The 15,815-nt window shown below is 41.8% G+C and overlaps 1 long non-coding RNA gene across 1 annotated transcript; it reads left to right on the top strand.

The window, feature by feature from the left end:
* Positions 1–68: 68 nt before the first annotated feature.
* LOC132511076 (uncharacterized) lies at positions 69–15,668 on the top strand. Its single transcript, XR_009537511.1, has 3 exons — positions 69–245; positions 352–623; positions 15,477–15,668. It is a non-coding gene; the product is annotated as an uncharacterized LOC132511076 (long non-coding RNA).
* The last annotated feature ends 147 nt before the right edge of the window (positions 15,669–15,815 follow it).

The raw sequence follows: 15,815 nt of genomic DNA, 5'->3' as shown, positions 1-15,815 counted from the left end.
CGCGAGCGGGCCGCGCGCTCGCCGCCTCCGCCCAGTCCCCGCCCCGGCCGTCGCGGCCTCGCCGCCTGCGGCTCATCAACGGCTGCCCCTCCCTCCGTCCCCGACCCTTCCCTACCCGTGCGCTAGCGTCTGGCCTCTGGCAGAGGCCTTGGAGGGTGGGCCTTTGAGCAGCTTGTCTGAGTTTTGAGTCGGACCAGTAATCGTATTTCCCTGGGGGCGCGTTGCTGGTTGCCGCACGCTTGCCGGTGCGTGGTGCCGTTTGAGCCGCTCTAGAGTGCGGTGAGCTGGAGCGGGCCGGTACTGACCCGCTTTTGTGTTTTCTAACATTCCCACCCCTCACCTCTGTTGCAGCCTCGAACAAAATCAAGGCTAAGGGACTGGGCCCAAGGACGGCGAGCGGTGGTCGCCTTTGGAAGCCGGGTCTTGCAGTGCTGCTCATGGAATAACCAGACTGCCTGAAAGGTTTAAGGGTTCACAGGGTACGTTTGATTCAGATGCTTCTGGAACGTCGAAATTATCTTCTTTGGAAAGAACCATCTCCTCTTTGGGCTTCAGGGGCCCAGACTGAGGCGCAATGATGAGAGGATGTGGTGGTCCACTCTGATGTCAATCTTGAGGGCTAGGTATGTCCCAACATCTCTTGTTACTAATAACTATTATAATAGCTGCCATTTGTCGAGTATTTTCTGCATGCCAGGCATTGTACAAAGGGGGTTACATACATGTTCCCGTTTCATCTTCAAAAACAACCTTATGGGGTAGACACTAATTATTATCGTCCCCATTTTCCAGGTGAAAACCTTTAGACTCTGCCTTGTGAACAACTTGGGATCACACTGCTAGACCGTGTTGGGGAAGGGGATTCAAACAGTAGTTTAGCTTAACCATCATGCTAATACATCTATTTAGAAGTCTTTCATAAATTTGCCCAACCTCTTATAGAATTCATTTACACTTTATGCCTGTGTGGCCTCTTTACTCATTTTTTAGTATCTGAGTCATACAAGTTCATACTAAAAAAAAAAAAAAAAGTTAGAATATTTGCATGAGCAAAAATATGTGAAAACCAGCTCCCACCATGATAGTTAACATTTTGCTATACATTCTTCTAGATATTTTTCTATGCTTCATGTCAATAAATTTAGAATAGTTTTACATTTGATGTATTCTGAAAATCTATTCATTTATCAAATATTTGATGAGAAGAATGTTCTAGGTGCTGGGAATTCAGCTGTGAACAAAACAAAGTCTCTGTCTCATAATAAGGGGGGAGATTGACATTAAGCAATACACATAATATATTACTAAATAATAGCTAATGCCCAGTAATGTGGCAAGTTTTTTAAAAAATTAGGAGAAAGGGGATGCTTTATTAGATGGGGTAGACAAGGAAGTCCTCTTAATTGTAAGCAGAAATCTAATCATTAAATGAGGGAGGCAGCTGTGTGGATTTCTAGAGAGAAATTGTTCCAGGAGAAAAGAAATGGCAATTAAAATTGCCCTGACTGCTTGGCATGTTGGAGAAGAAGCAAGGAGAGCAGTGAGGCTGGAGCACAGCAAATTAAAGCAATAAGTTGGATAACAGGCAGAAGCCAGATTGTATATCTGGTAAGCCATGTGGGACTTTAGATTTTATTAGAATGTGATAGAATACCATGGAAGGGTTGAGAACACAGGAATAATCAGATTTGTTTTAAAAGGATCACTCTGGCAGTTGTGTGAATAGATAGTAGAAACATAAAAATTGGCCTTTAAATCATTAATCGTCCAGCAGTTGTTCAACAGGTAGTTTATGAACATTGATGTTTCAGCTACACCTTTACAACACCTTCACCTCCGCAAACAGAAAATGGGTTCAAACCTTTAGGACTTATCTTCATGTCTTTCTCATCTAAACTGAAAGTTTTTTGAGTCTGGCTAGGGCATATATCCAGATCTGGACGTCACGATTGTCAACAAACTGAATATGAGTCATCAATGTTGTACTGTTGTGGAAAAACAGTCCCACATAATACTGGGATCTATTCATTAAAAACACAGCATTCATCTGGAAATTACCCTTCCTCTTCAATTGATGTTAGGCCCTCATTAGAATTCTAAGCCCCAATTTAGTCATTCATTGTGCTTAAGAAAGATGTGGAGAAATGAAAATGCACCGTGAGGGTAAGGGTAACAGTGATTAAGGCAGTGTTTTTCTGGGTTTTTGCCTTCAGCAGTGTAGTGGCATCAGGCAAATTTGGAGGAGAAATGAAAGGTCTGTCTCAGATATCTGTTTTGCAATCTGAGTGAAATGACATAAATGAATTTAGAGCTCAGAGAGGCCAGGGCTAAAATGCTATAACCATATTAGAATTGTTTCTTTGGTTGTGTGTCTTCTTTGTAACCTCAGTGCCCAGAAGTGCATCCTGGACAAATATTTGCAAAATGAGCAGGTAAAGGCAAAGGTATGGATGAAGTCACTCAGGCAAGGAAAAGAGCTGTCCAGGCTCTGTAATGTGGCTGCCATTGATTGTCTCCAAATATCCCCACAGGCTCCCCTTGAGCTGCTTAGCTGCTGTGGTTAGAACCAGAAGTGCAGTTTCTGAGCCTTCCTCCTAGTGGAAATGACTATCTGCCATTTCTAGTTACTTGCTATGTCCTGAGTACTGAAAGACTTTATAAACTTTACCTCATCTAATATTTATTTTTCCTGTATCTGAAGTGGCTCTTTGTAGTTTGGTATACAAATACTTTTAAATTAAAAAAAATTTTTTTAATTAATTTATTTTTTAAATTAATTTAATTTTGGCTGCGTTGGGTCTTCGTTGCTGTGTGTGGGCTTTCTCTAGTTGCGGCGAGCGGAGGCTACTCTTCCTTGTGCGTGGGCTTCTCATTGCGGTGGCTTCTCTTGTTGTGGAGCATGGGCTCTAGGCATGCGGGCTTCAGTAGTTGTGGCACGTGGGCTCAGTAGTTGTGGCTCGCGGGCTCTAGAGCTCAGGCTCAGTAGTTGTGGCGCACGGGCTTACTTGCTCTGCAACATGTGGGATCTTCCCGGACCAGGGAATTGAACCCATGTCCCCTGCATTGGCAGGCGGATTCTTAACCGCTGCGCCACCAGGGAATCCCCTTGGTATACAAATAGATAAAAACAAAAAGTCTAAAAGTCTAGCCATGCCTTCTAGGTTTCAACTTCCTCCCCTTTAAACTCTAAGATAACCCCAGTCAATGTAAATTAGCCAGAGATTTATGTCTGGGAGCAGAGCCCTTTGCTTTGCCAATTGCAGGGTCTCTTAAAGGCAAGGAGTTTCCTGTGATGCACTCAGTAGAGAGGACTTCATGCCACAAAAGGCCTGAGCCTCAAGGATTGCAGCTCTTAGGGCTCAGCCCTTTGAGTTCACACACTAAGGCACTTTCACAGAAGCCCTGGGTCCACCATGGCCCAGCTCAGGACTGGTTCCAGCCTCCTCAGCCTCTGTTGCTGTCTCTTGCATTCAGAAGCATTGCCATCCTCTTGTCCCCATTTGCTCCCCGCCCCCCATATCTTTCTTCTTTTGTGGCCACCCTAGTCAGAGGAGATAGGAAATCAATCCTTTTCTTTCCAGGAGTTTCCTAGATTGCTCTTTTAACTTGATCAACCTCAACCATGACCAGTCTGCAGAGGAAGGGTTGAAGTACTCTTGCTAAGCTACTTAAGGAAATGTAAGGTCTGCATATAGCTACTTCTCCACGCAGTGGCTTGACTGGAGTGCTTCTGCATAAGCAAGAGGGCCCTAAACATCTCAAAGATGAACAAGAGGGGCAAGAATTCTGCCGAAGGACCTTACTGCATCCCATTTTACAGATAAGGAAAAACAAGGCTCCGAGAGGTAAAAACCACTTGCCCTAAGTCATTCAGTTACTAGGTAGTACAGCCAGAATTAAAATCAGGTCTGTCCAAATGTAACTAATAAACTCCCTCTGGCTATTCAAAGTGAAAAGTTAGCAAGTATTAGGATTTTCGTAATGCCATGGCCATTATGCCAAATTTTCATGAATCCAGCCCTTTGCTACCCATCTCCTCTGCCTCTTCCTCACCCTCACCTTACTGACTTTCTTCTTTTTGGCTGCTCCGTGCGGCTTGTGGGATCTTAGTTCCCCGACCAGGGATTGAACCCCGGGCCCCGGCAGTGAGAGTGCCGAGTCCTAACCACTGGACTGCCAGAGAATACCCTCACTGACTTCTTTTTGATCTCCACAAAGCGCAGGATGTCTGTCTGTTGAAACAGCAGGCTTGGGGTAGAATCTAAAAGTTAGGTGAACCAGGAATGTATTGTTGCTGAGCGACTCCTGTTTATCAGGAAAATTTTAAATGCCTGCTAGGCAGCCTGGCTGCATGCCTTTCAGCCTGATGAACGAGGCCTCCACCTTTTGACCTTCAAAACAGGCTCCTAAAGTATTTTGCATCATTTGATGACAGGCAGTCTATACTCTTTTGCAACCAACAAGTGCCTAGTAAGTGTTTGAAATATGAATTGTAAGAAACCTGGCCCAGTTTAATATAATTGAAAAAGCATGTACTTTGAAGCCTTTCCTGAATTTGAATCCTAACTACCTTCAAGAATTTAGCAAACTATTATCTTTCTGTGTCTCTTTTCTCTTCATATGTAAAATGAAAATAATAATACCTAATTTATAAGAGTTTTATAAGGATATGATGATGTATGTGTAGTACCTAGTTCATGGTGGGAGTCAAATGAATTATAATTGTAGTTTTAATGTTAATTCTAGAAGTGCTTCAGAGTATGACCTTGGGGCTTGCTTAGAAGTGTTCTAGGCTAGGTTGGCCAGTGCTCAGCTTTGGAATATTTTCATTATTTTAACCAAGAACTATCTACTGGAAACCTGTAGGCTTCCAAAACACCAAATTAAACAGAATTTTCTTTTGCTACCTGCTTCTTTAGCACCTTCCTCACTATACAAAACTAAAGAGAGTGTACATTATCTCACAGGTCATAGGGCAAATGCACAGTTGCGATCAAGGATGAATAATCCAGGCTTACGTCAAATGCAGGACATGCTCAGGAGCTCTGTCTCATTAAATTGATGTAAATAGTGAACAGACTTATGCATTATGAGCAATTAACTGTAAGACTGTTCTATAGAGTGCTATTGTAATCAAATAAAACTTAATCTGGTTAATCTGATGCATATTTAATGATATATGTAATTGTTATTGTGCTGCATGATAATCAGGCCTTAAATGTTAAGCTGTTTACATAAATGGCTGTAACTGGTTATTTTTACACAGCCAAACACATTTTTTAGTGTTTACTCACTTTACTAATTTTCTGGAATCTATAATCATGCCAAGGACAGCAGTTTTCTCTGAAGCCCTTTACTATTTAATCATGCGCTCACACACACATGAACACACTCTTCAAAATGACACAGCAGTGTTGTCTCCCAACTTGGCACTAAAAACAGCTACTGTGCAAGGCTCTTTGTGTACACTTTCTCATTTTAGTCCTTAAAAATCCCTCAAGGGAGGTGTTGTTACTCCCATTTTACTGATGCAGAAATTGACGCTCAGAGAGTGTAAGCAGGCAGCATAGTAGTCATTCAAACTTCTATCCCCAACCTCTAAACTTTATACAACCTCAGAAGTTAATGGATCCCAGCAGAGATATGTCAAGTTTTTTTAGGAAATAGAACGGCTCCTGAGAAATACAGAGTATGCATACACATCCAAAGGAAGAATGAGTCAGCCTGCAAGAGGGCGGGGTTAGTTAGTAATGGAAGAGTTGGAGCCTGTTGAAGCTGACTTTCTTGTGCCCATTCAAGGAAGAGGCTCAGCCAATGAATTTCAAGCACAATCGCTCCAGTATTGGCTATTATAGAGATACTATATCAACCTAATGCCACTGGATATCTGAATTTTAGAAATAACTCCACTTGTTCTAATTCCTTAAGAAAGAATCATACAGAGGTTAAACTAGTGTTTCTCAACCTTTTTTTTTTTTTTAATCATTATTGCCAGCCCTAAAGAGCCTTTTTAGACTTTTTTTTTCTTAATTTGCTTTCCCGGATGAACTTTTAAGACCACAGATATGCTAGCTGTATATCTGTTTATGTACTGTATGTATATCTGTACTTTTTACATAAAAAGTAAGATTGTTTTTGCTCCTCGAGAATAAGATTTTTTTTTTTTCCTCCTTCATTGAGAGTGCACAGGTTAAACAATGATGCAGGAGTAATGCAGCTTCCTATATAGGCCTACCTTTAGGTTCGGGATAGTTGTACAGAAGACAGTATTTCTATACATGTGACTATTGTATTTCTCATTATAAATAAGTTGATAATTTTACGTATGAGCGTGGTTAGTATGAATCTACTCCTAAATAATGGAACCATTCTCTATGCGTGGAAAATTTGGGTTTCTAAGCTTGTAAAGCCTGAGAGGTCTTCTGACAGACAGCCTGCTAGCCTTCCACAAGTCAACCTCCAGAGCAAACCTTTTTATTTGAAACTTCTAGAGCATTCTTATGTGTTTATTCCTTCATTCCATAAATATTTATTGAGTCCTACTGTAGGCCGAGGTAGTAGGGATTCAACGACTAATCAAATAATCTCTGCCCTCAAAAAGAAGCTCAGTGACTAGCAGGGGAGACAGATGGGCCTGCAGATAATTACGATACAAGGTAATATGTGCTGTAACAGAGGTGTGCTAGGTACACTGTGGGCTCCAAGAAGAGACAGGCCAATTCTAGGGAGAATAAAGGGGTAGGTCTTTGGGAAATGATGAGTTAAGTCTTGGAGAAGAATGGGAAGGAAATTCCAAACAGAGAGATCAAATTATTCAAAGGTCAGAAGCATGAGATAGCATGCAGTTTGGTCTTTGTGACTGGAGTACAGAGAGCAAGAAAGGAGGGCCACTGTCCATGAAGCTACAAGGTACACAGAGGTCAGACCATAGCGGGCTTTGGACGTTACTCCAGAGGCCATGGAGAGCCAGTGAGGCATTTTGAGCTGGGGAGTGGTGATATCACTAATCTGGTTTTAGACCTATCTCTGGCAGTGATGTGGACTAATAAGTGGCAAAAGGAAAGGCCAGGAGTTTCAGAAGTCCAAGTAAGAGATGATGAAGGCTTGAGCTAACATGGTTGGAATGGGGAATGAGGAAAAATAAATGGATTTAAGCTGTTTAAGAAGTAATTGGGGGGAAATCCCTGGCTGTCCAGTGGTTAGGGCTCCACACTCTCACTGCTGAGGGCCTGGGTTCGATCCCTGGTTGGGGAACTAAAATCCCACAAGCCACGCGGTGTGGCCAAAAAAAAAGTAATGGGGGAAGGGGAGTAACTAAGGTGGTAGAATTAAAGATGGTTCTCAATGTCCAGTTTGGTTGACTGGGTAGATGATGGTGTCACCAAGACAGGGACCATAGGGCTAAGAGCAGACACAAAGTAGAAAAGAGCAGGTTTTGTTCTGGATATGTGGAGTTTGAGGTGTCTGCAGGTTGTACAGGTGACATTCCGTAGGCAGATTCAAAAGCTAAAGGAGAGATCTGGGACAGAGACACAGATTAGGGAGTCAGCGCAAATCTCGGAATTTTGAAACCGTGGGAGAGGATGAGATTGCCTGAGCTCATTGAATGGAAAAAGAGAAAAGAAAGGTGAAAAGTAGAAACTTGGACGGCAACAACAGGTAAGATACAGAGGAAGACCCCGTAGTCCAGAAAGGGAGAAGTAGATTGAAGAGACAGAAGTGGTAGTAAAGATGGGGGTGGGCAGTAGTCAACAGAGCATTGAGACCCTATAGGACCTAAATAACTGAAAATATAGTGCTTCGCATGTAATTTAAAATAAAAATATTGGGAGTTCCCTGGCAGTCCAGTGGTTAGGACTTGGTGCTTTCACTGCTATGGCCCCGGGTTCAATCCCTGGTCGGGGAACTAAGATCCCGCAAGCCGAGTGGCATGGCCAAAATAAATAAATAAATCTTAAAAAAAATATTATAAGCTATAAAATACGTGTAAGGAAAGTCCAACAAAGTTCTGATTTTTGTATGGTGACCTCTTTGATTATATCTTCTTTATTATCATTATTTTGGTGCCACTGATTGCTAGTGCCCTAAGTACATGTTTATTCACCTTCTCAGTAATCTAACAATATAGCACTGAGAGTACATCAAGGAAAATGGATTAGTCAGCAGTGCCAAGTACTACAGAGAAGTCAAAGATAAAGGTTAAAAAGTGCTCATTGGAAAAAAGAAAAAGTACCAATTACTCTAGCATTTGGATAGACTTACATACTAGTGGAAGAGGAGTGAAAGTTCAGAAGTAAACCAAAATACATATAGGAATTAGTGTATGATGAAGATGGACTACTCAATAAATGGTGTGGACAATTAGATAACCATCTGGGGAAAAAATAAACGTCGGTCTATATCTCACACCAGGATAAACTCCAAATGGATTAAATATTTAAATAAAAATATAAAAATTGAAAACTATAAAAGTACTAAAAGAAAATATGAGAAAATTCCTTTATAATCTTGGCATGGGGAAGGAAAATCTTTCTAACTATGACTGAGAATACAGAAGGCATAAAAGGAGAGGTTAATAATTTGACCACACAACACTCAAAATTTCTGCAGAGTGAAATAACATCTTAAGCAATGTCAAAACATAAATATAGGACTTCCCTGGTGGCGCAGTGGTTGAGAGTCCACCTGCCAATGCAGGGGACACGGGTTCGTGCCCCGGTCTGGGAAGATCCCACATGCCGTGGAGCGTGTGGGCCTGTGAGCCATGGCCACTGAGCCTGTGCGTCCGGAGCCTGTGCTCTGCAACGAGAGAGGCCACAACAGTGGGAGGCCCGCGTACCTCAAAAAACAAAACAAACATAAATATAAAATGGAAAAAAATGTTTGCAACTCATATCACAAAGAATAATCCTCCTAATACAAAGAAATAGATAAGAAAGAGTTCAGCCACCCAAGAGAAATATCAATGAAGGATATAAATTGACAGGGCTCATGTGTCGTGGTTAAGAGCATAGAGGTTAAGGCCAGTGACCTATATTGGAATCCTAGCTGTGTCCACTTCCTAGCCCTGTGACCTCGGGCAAGTCTCTGATCCTCAGTTTTCTCTTCTATAAAATGCAGATAATTACAGCTACTTTAGAGGGTTAAGTGAGCTGAAGGCCAGGCTGGTGCCTCATGGTAAAAAGAAGGAAGGACACAGAGAAGATGGGTCCTAAATTTCTGGTATCTGGGATCCTTGAAATAAAGAGATTCAGGGAAGAGAACCAATTCAACTCCCATCTGTCTCTTCTTTCATTAAGGGCAGTTATTTACTAAGTCCCTCTAAGTGTCAGACACAGCCCTAGGCTTAGGGACATAATGTAAATGTAAGCAAGACAGACATGGTCCTTGTCCTCAATGTAGCTTACCTCTGTAAGCGAGGTGTCAATCAAATGCCACAGAAATACATTACAAACAGATGAATACCATGAAGGAAATGTGCACTATAAAAGGGTATAATGGGGGATCCTGGTGGAGTCTGGGAGGTCAAAGGGGACTCTTCTTTTTTTGGCTGTGCCCCACGGCTTGCAGAATCTTAGTTCCCTGATCAGGGATTGAAGCCTGGCCACCGCAGTGAAAGTGCCGAGTCCTAACCACTGGACCGCCAGGGAATTCCTAAGGGGGGGGATCTATTAAGGAGGTTCTTTTGAGCAAATATCTGAAAGATGAGTAGGTGTTAAATAGGCAAATAGTGAAGGAAGGGGAGGGTGGGATGAGGGAGTGGAAACAGTGTTCCAGGCAGAGGGGACAGTGTAGACCCTGAGAGAAGGAAGAAGGAAGCTAGTCCACTGTGGCTGAAGCTAGAGTAAGGGGAAGAGTGAGGAGAGATGAAACTGGAGAGGGGGCAGGCTAGACTAGCGAGGGCCTTGACAGTCTTTAAAAATTTTTTTTATTGTGGTTTAGTTGATTAACATTGGCAATCATATTAAGCATTTTGGGTTTCGTCCTGATAGCAGTAGGAAGTCACTGATGTTTTTTAGCAGAAGAGTAACGAGATCTAATTTGCATTGGGGAAAGCTCATTCTGGCTGAAGGGTGGAGAACTGTGTGCAGATCGAAGCAAGGTAGGAGAGTTGCCGCGGGGAGACAGGTTCAGGGGCTGTGGTAGTTCAGACCTGTGAGATGCTCCCTGGCCTACCTGTTTCCCAGAGTTACTTTAGCAGTAGACAAAACTTTTATTCTTACGGTACATAGTAGATGTGCATTATGTGTTAGCTCTTATTATTATCTGCAGTTAGAGATAAAAGGCTTAAAATTAATCCACCCGGAAGAACGAGTATGTTGGAGGGAAAGGATTTCATGGAAAGGTATAGATACGGGAATCAGATGATTTCCTTTAGATGGGAAGGAGGGAGCTAAAAGGGTTAACGGTGATACCACAGCAGAAAGGAGAGGAGGCCAGACAGAACTCTCTAATGTGATGCTGCTCTGGCACATGGGCGGGCTGTTCTGCCAAAGCTCATCTTCCCTGTGCTTTAGACACTCCTTTAGACAAATAAATATGTTAGGCAAAGGTACTTTATGGCTTATTCTGGAGAGCTGGAAAATAGGCCCAGGAGTTTAGATATTGCTACAGGTTGCGCTTCTCGTCAACACCATGGAGTCATTATAAATGCTTAGGAGAGCAATATCTGAATAAATCACTCTGCAATTAAACCTGTGCATTACTTAGCTGGTTTAATTTCAGAATAAGGCAATAACAGATACTAGCAGTTTTTTGAGAGCTGCTCATTTCTCTTCCTGCCATAAAGAATTGAATAGGGTTGGAATAGGCTGACAACCCAGCTACCTTGTTTTGTCACATATGTGTTGACAAAGCAGAGTCCTTCAAGGTGGGAGTCCTTGAAGTCCTTCTAAGGAATAGGTTCAGTTTCCTGGGACTTTGAAACATAAGTCCAGTAGCTTTTTAGCCATAGAAGTCAAAATGAAAACAGAATCTTGGAGCCAGAAGGCACTCCCAGAGCTTCAGAGCCTGGCAGGTGTTTATTTATGTGTAAATCAGCTTTGAGGAATACGTTTTAAATTAGAAATATACTTTTGATAGTAAATGTTTCAAAGACAGAGGATTAGTATTCGGGAATATCGCCAGGAATACAGGACTTCTACAACTCAATAAAAAAGGCTAACAACACAATAGAAAAAAGGGAGAGGTTATAAGCAAGCAAGAGAAAACCTGAAGGCAAATAGATATATAGAAAGATGCTCAACCTCACCATTAAGCAGGAAAATGCACATAGGAACAACAATGACACACTACTTCATAGCCATCAGACTGGCAAAAATTTTAAAGTCTGAGATTTCCAAGTTAGGGAGGAGGTGGATCTGTAGGGACTCTCTTTACTGCTGGTGAGAATGTATTTGCTACAACCAATTTGGAGGACTATATGTAGTCTAGCAAAGTTGATGGTGTATGTACCCTCCAACCCATGAATTCTACTCCTTGGCATATGTCCTAGACATAGACATGTCCAAAAAAAGTTCATTGTAGAAGAAATAAACTGCTGATATTATATGTATAGTTTATAAGTCTTCAAAATAGTGTCTCTCATGTTGGATGTTTGATTCCTCAAGAGAGCAATAAAGACTTTACCCTATAACCTGTGCTGTTTATTCTTCTTTTCCAGTACATTAGGGAGCAGAAGTGACCTGAATAAGTCCTTGGCGAGTCTTGTGGGCATCATCTTATTCTGTGGAGTCCATGACACTATAGCCCTAAACATGTTCTTTGCCACCCTAGTTCAAGTATTAGAATATAGACTTTAAAATAGGACAGAATTTGGCTGCTATGAATTATTTTTTTCCTTTGGGGCAGTATTACAGGCTTCACATTTGTTTATATTTAATTATTTATATGCACTGCTTTTTTCAGAGGATGACTTTAGCAACTTTAGCCACTGGGTGGCGCAAATTCATAAGAGTCTGGTGAAAGTTTTTGTACTACAGACGGAGGTGCACCAAGTAAGGGAGGGTCAGCCTGTGAGAAGCCTTCTGGAGATTGAAATTTATGTCCTATAGACATGGATTCAAGGAGTGCAGATTAAGAGACATTTTTTGTATTGGATCACTGGCAAGTCGGGTCAGTGAAAAAGGGAAAGAAAAAGAAGGAAAGGAAAAAGAAAAGTGTTGAAAAAAAAGCATTGGAATAAGGAGAAGGAAGAGAAAGATGAAGAGACAAAGAAACGTGAGAGAAAAGAATAAGTCTAGAGAGATGAATTCAAGTGTTATCAACAATTGCAGGTTGGGCCCTCATTGGTTTGCATGCACCTGGTAACCAATAGCAACTTTGATGTAAAAGTAAAGGTTACCTCATTTTCTTCTAGAAAGTCAGTTATGCTACCCTCAGCTATCCATTTAGTGGTGTGACATCGTCAGTAATTTCTTTGAATGTCTACTATGAGCATGGTGCTTTGTTGAATACAAAGTAATGTAGAGAAATAAAAGTTAACACAGACAGAACAGGCTTCAAGCAGAAGAACTAGGAAGTATACATAAAAAGAGCAACTTGAGGCAGCATGAGGGCCAGGTGTGAACTCTGGGAAAGGAATCCTTTCTGAGAATGCAGGGGAAGAGTGGAGGCAGGAGGGGAGGATCAGAGTGTAAGGGGAGGAAGGCCCCTAAGACCATCAACCTGAACAGGGCAAAACAAAGAAGGGCTCCTGACTGCTAGTCCTAAGTACACATAGCAACTTTTCCTTGGAAAATGGCTAGTTTGGGACATAATGTAGGAAAAGTGCTCTAGGTCAGAATCTACTGGACTGTGCTTAAAGAGTCTCCAAAATAAGAGGGAGGGAGGGGTGGGGAGAAAAACGTGTAGGGCTAGAACCACCTTAGGTCCCTCTCTGGTTAGTAACCCCTTGCACTAGCCTGGGTGTGCAGAGAAAGAGGGTTGCTGGCAGCCTGCTCAGGCCTGTCAGAGACCCAGAGAGGCCTAGGTCACTTTGCTTTTTTTTTTTCAATTTTATTTATTTATTTTTGGCTGTGTCGGGTCTTTGTTGCTGCGCGCGGGCTTTCTCTAGTTGCGGCGAGCAGGAGCTACTCTTCGTTGTGGTGCGCGGGCTTCTCACTGCGATGTTTCTCTTGTTGCAGAGCACGGGCTCTAGGCACATGGGCTCAGTAGTTGTGGCTCGCGGGCTTAGTTTTTCCATGGCATGTGGGATCTTCCCAGACCAGGGCTCGAACCCGTGTCCCCTGCATTGGCAGGTGGATTCCTAACCACTGCACCACCAGGGAAGCCCAGTCACTTTGATTGTTGAAATCACAGGTAGATCTTAAAAAATGAAGAAATGGCAAAACAGAAATATAAAATTGTGTATTTTAAGTGCTTCCTTTGAATAAAGTCATGCTTTTAACACATGCACAAATACAACTATTTACTGAATGTCATTTTGCAATACCATCACAAGTTTAAATTGCAAGTGTCTGTGAATGTGCTTTCTCTGCCCTAAGCAGCTACCTCCTTTAATCTTTGGGCCTATCAAAAAGTACTGGGGTGACTCAGACTCTTAAAAAAGGTAGAATGACTTTCAGTCCTCTCCAGCCTAAGACTTGAAAAAAACACAACTTCATACTTGTGCTAACTGGAAATATGGTAGTAATATATTAGGCAAAAGAGGGAGACAGGTTTAAAATGGTATGAAGAGTATGGTGGTGTTTGTGTAACATATGTAGCTTTTTATGTATATGTGTATATATTTATAATCTGTAAAGAGATGCATCAAAGTGTTAGTAGTGGTTATCTCTGGGAAGAAGGATTAGCTATAATTTTTTTCTTTTATTCTTTTTACTTTCCAGTATTTTCTAAACATTTTGATAATGAGGATGTACTTTAATAATCAGAAACACAATGTGTGGTAAGTTAATGAGAAAGAACTTGCAGTTAAAAACCTTGCTGACTAGTCACTTCCCAGAGGAATAATTGGCTCCCCATAGAAATGGCGTTTTATCAAGTTGAGTCTATAGCTCAGTCTATAGTGGTGACAGGGAGTATTGTGCCCTGCTGTGAAGTGATCTGCAGAGAACAGACTTGAGGACACGAGGCGGGGCAAGCTGGGACAAAGTGAGAGAGTAGCATTGTCATATATACACTACCAAATGTAAAATGGATGGCTAGTGGGAAGCTGCTGCATAGCACAGGGAGATCAGCTCAGTGCTTTGTGACGACCTGGAGGGGTGGGATAGGGAGGGTGGGAGGGAGGCTCAAGAGGGAGGGGATATGGGGATATATGTATACATGTAGCTGATTCACTTTGTTGTACAGCAGAAACTAACAACATTGTAAAGCATTTATACTCCAATAAAGATGAATGAATAAATAAATAAATAAATACAGAGGATGCCTATAGGGAAAAAAAGAATAAAGGTCACTTCCCAAGGTCCACGTGGGAGTTCTCCCTTCTCTTCCGCTCTCTCTCTTATCTTTTAGTTTTCAAAGATCTCCACTGGTAAGAGAATACGATATTCAAAATTGTTAACTGATTAGGGAGTCAGAAAATCCTCAAAGGGACCTTGCTTTGGCTGGGGAAACAAGTCCCCAAAGCAAAATAAACAATTTCCATTCCATTGGTGAATCTCTATAAAGAAAAGTCACTGTACATGTTACCCAAATTCTATTCTTGCAGTAGACCTAATGAGTGTAGACTCTGCCACAGGTTTTATCTCCTGTTTCTGGATTAAAGGAAATGACATTCTCTGGTGGATAAAGCCTGGGAAGGTGGGGATGAATGTAGGTATCAGTCTTAGACCAAGAGCTTTAAGTATGGAATGTTTTTAATCATCCTCCCTAGTGGTCTTGAGAAGGAGCGGGTTTTTTCCCCCCCTATTTCATGGTTAGACTGAGCCACAGATGGCAGGATAAACTGGAGGTGATGCTGTGAATCAGTGGAGGGTGATACTCATTTATTCAAATGCCAGCCTCAGTGGTCTTTCCTCTCCGCCTAACATATTTTCAAAGCATGCTCTGTGGAACTTTAGGGCACCTAGAGGATCTCTAGGGCTTCCTTGAAAATTATCATCATCCATGCTTGGTTCCATCTCTTGAGGGTTAGCTTGAATATCAAATCAGGGCTTAAGGCTAGATGTTGTACCGTTTTGGACAGTACTTAAAGTGAAAGAAAGGAGGATATGATTTGTATATGTTGTTGTTGTTACCAGAGAATTAAGAAAACAATTACTTAGGAATAGGCACATTTCACCAAAATGAAATGGAATGGTTTCAGACGCATGAAAAGAATCAGGACAACACCCTTTGTATCCCTCATGCCAGTCCCTTTTTCACTGAAGCTCTATTTTAAGGTCAGCTGTTTCATGCCACCATCATAATAAAAACATTTCCAAAATGCAGTTTTTAGAACACAGGTTTGAGTAGTAATTTTGAATTTGTAAGATTAGTTGGGGACTTCCCTGGTGGCACAGTGGTTAAGAATCTGCCTTCCAATGCAGGAAACATGGGTTCAAGCCCTGGTCTGGAAAGATCCCACATGCCGCGGAGCAACTAAGCCCATGCGCCACAGCTACCGAGCCTGTGCTCTAGAGCCCACGAGCCACAACTACTGAGCCTGCGTGCCTAGAGCCCATGCTCTGCAACGAGAAGCCACCATGGTGAGAAGCCTGTGCACCGCAATGAAGACCCATTGCAGCCAAAAATTAAAAATAAATAAATAATTAATTAATTTTAAAAAAAGATTAGTTGTTGCAAAAATTCATTGTTAGGTAATACTCAATTAGCTTAACATTGAAAGTATTGATATATTAGTTGACAGTTTTTTACTTAACATGTTT

The sequence above is a fragment of the Lagenorhynchus albirostris genome, chromosome 20 (genome assembly GCF_949774975.1).
Source record: "Lagenorhynchus albirostris chromosome 20, mLagAlb1.1, whole genome shotgun sequence".
In the NCBI taxonomy this organism is placed as follows: domain Eukaryota; kingdom Metazoa; phylum Chordata; class Mammalia; order Artiodactyla; family Delphinidae; genus Lagenorhynchus; species Lagenorhynchus albirostris.
The sequence above is the reverse complement of the archived record's forward strand: the minus strand, read 5'-3'. Positions and strand labels throughout refer to the sequence as shown.